Here is a 2,174-nt window from a genome sequence, read left to right on the forward strand (position 1 = left end):
CAACTGGATTGATTCCAACAGCGTCTTTGCCAAGTACAAATCTCTACTTCATTAATTTTGGGTCTATTCTATTTTATAGCATTGTAAAACAAAGTGAAGTGTTTTTTGAAATAGTGTTGTATAAAAGTTGACATATTCCGTCTGTGATTATCATCAACATCCATTCCTTTATTTTAGTCTCAATAATCCTAATTTCTGCGTATGGGGACAACATGAGGGCAACATGAGGACAAGATGTGGGCAACATGAGGACAACATGGGGACAACATGAGGGCAACATGAAGACAATATGAGGGCAACATGAGGGCAACATGAGGACAAGATGTGGGCAACATGAGGACAACATGAGGGCAACATGAGGGTTAAATAAAAAATACATTGATGTGCCTGTTATCCATCTTTCTAATTATGTTATGTAACCAGCCTGTTACATTAACAGCCTTTCTGAGAAGCTTTATTATACATTTTAAACTAAATGATTCAGGTGATCCAGACCTTCAGGTGAGGGAAGAGGTTTTGGGAGGTGGGTGTGACTCATGCACCGGTACCGACCCGTGCTGCCCCCTCAGGGCCGAATTTGAGCCCTGAAGTGGGGCCGAATTCAGTGTTACTGTCCCACCGCGGCGGGTGTCTGATGCGGATCGGATGCCCCGCACATTCATGAATGGGTGACTTATTTAACATTAAAAGCCTAAAAAAGACCGATGACTCTGGCAGCACTCGCTGGTGTTACTGCGCAGCCTAGATCTGCTGGGTGTGTCCTCTGTTTGTGTTACTGATTCTCACGGTTCGTCTCTACCGACATTAGAGACACAACAACAACACACCGACATGTTTTATATTAATTAGATTTTAGCTTTCCGTCCTGTGGGAATCATTGCTAACGTTAAGCTAACGTTAGCTAGCTAGCTACCTCTTTGATATCGAAGCAGCTGCGGTTATGAAGCTATAAAACCATTGTTTTTAACATTATTTCACGAAACAAAGTTAACAAATGTGACACACAGAGACATAATTAATAACATAAGACTCACGTGACGTTACAGTTTCACCACGCGGAAGCGAAGCGACGGCGTTTTCAATTTGAAGAATTAACGGTTTCTTGTGATGTGGCTAGCTAGGTAGCTAGGTGGCTAACTACCTGTTGTCTTGCCAACAGATGTTTTGGTTTTGATCTGTGACGTAAAACGCGTCGACGTGAGACACGCCCAACGTCAGGTCAACGGTGAAAATAATATAAATAGTCGTTTTTATTTAATTTTTTTACTACGGAAAGAATAAAATAAGTTGTTTAAATTAAAATAAAATAAAAAATAAAAATATGTATAAATAAATGACTTTGTTTCTAAATAAATAAAATATTAAGGTATTTGTTTAAAAATATGTTCATACAGTTATGATAAAATATAAATACATTAATGTACAAAAAATAAAAGAAAAATCTATTTAAAAAAATAAAAAAGAATACAATATAAATAAATGAGTTTGTTTCTAAATAAATAAAATATTAAGGTATTTGTTTAAAAATATATACATGCAATTATAATAAAATATAAATTTAATTTAATTTAAAAAAAATAAATAAATGTATTTTAAAAATAAAAAACAATGCAATGTAAATAAATACGTTTTTTTTCCAAAAAATAGATAAATAACATTTGTTTAAAAAATAAATACATAACATAAAATATAAATGCAATGGTATAGTAAAATAAAATAAGCAAAAATAAAAAAATAATTTCAATAAATAAGTTTGTTTCCGAAGAAATGTTTTAACAATAAATACAACAAAATAATCACGGCAGAATACACAGAGAAATATAACAGATGAGCCAAAGATAAAGAGATATATGATTTAATTCATTAAGCATCATAACAGCTTTCAAACATTTGCATAGTTTATACTTTATGTCTCTAACAATAACGATGTTTTGGAATAATAAGCACTAAATATCTTTTCTCTACCGTGTTAAAACACGAGGAGAGTCCAGCATATTTAAACTTCATAAAGTGCTGATGCTGTCACACAGCCAGTCTCAAATCAAAAACTTTATTTAAACATACGTGACGAACACTGAGGAGAATTAATACTGAGAATATTCTTGGCAGCCAGTTCACACACAACTAACTAAAGTTACTAACTAACTAACTAACTAAAGTTACTAACTAACTAA

At 33.2% G+C, this 2,174-nt stretch overlaps 1 protein-coding gene across 1 annotated transcript in view; it reads right to left on the reverse strand.

The window, feature by feature from the left end:
* The window catches only part of LOC116702994 (E3 ubiquitin-protein ligase CHIP), a 21,910-nt gene extending 20,717 nt beyond the window's left edge, over positions 1–1,193 (reverse strand). Inside the window, exon 1 of the mRNA XM_032537564.1 lies at positions 1,035–1,193. The gene's annotated coding sequence lies outside the window, so the exon portion shown is untranslated. The remainder of the gene's footprint in view (positions 1–1,034) is intronic.
* Positions 1,194–2,174: the final 981 nt, after the last annotated feature.

Source organism: Etheostoma spectabile, chromosome 15 (genome assembly GCF_008692095.1).
Source record: "Etheostoma spectabile isolate EspeVRDwgs_2016 chromosome 15, UIUC_Espe_1.0, whole genome shotgun sequence".
Lineage (NCBI taxonomy): Eukaryota > Metazoa > Chordata > Actinopteri > Perciformes > Percidae > Etheostoma > Etheostoma spectabile.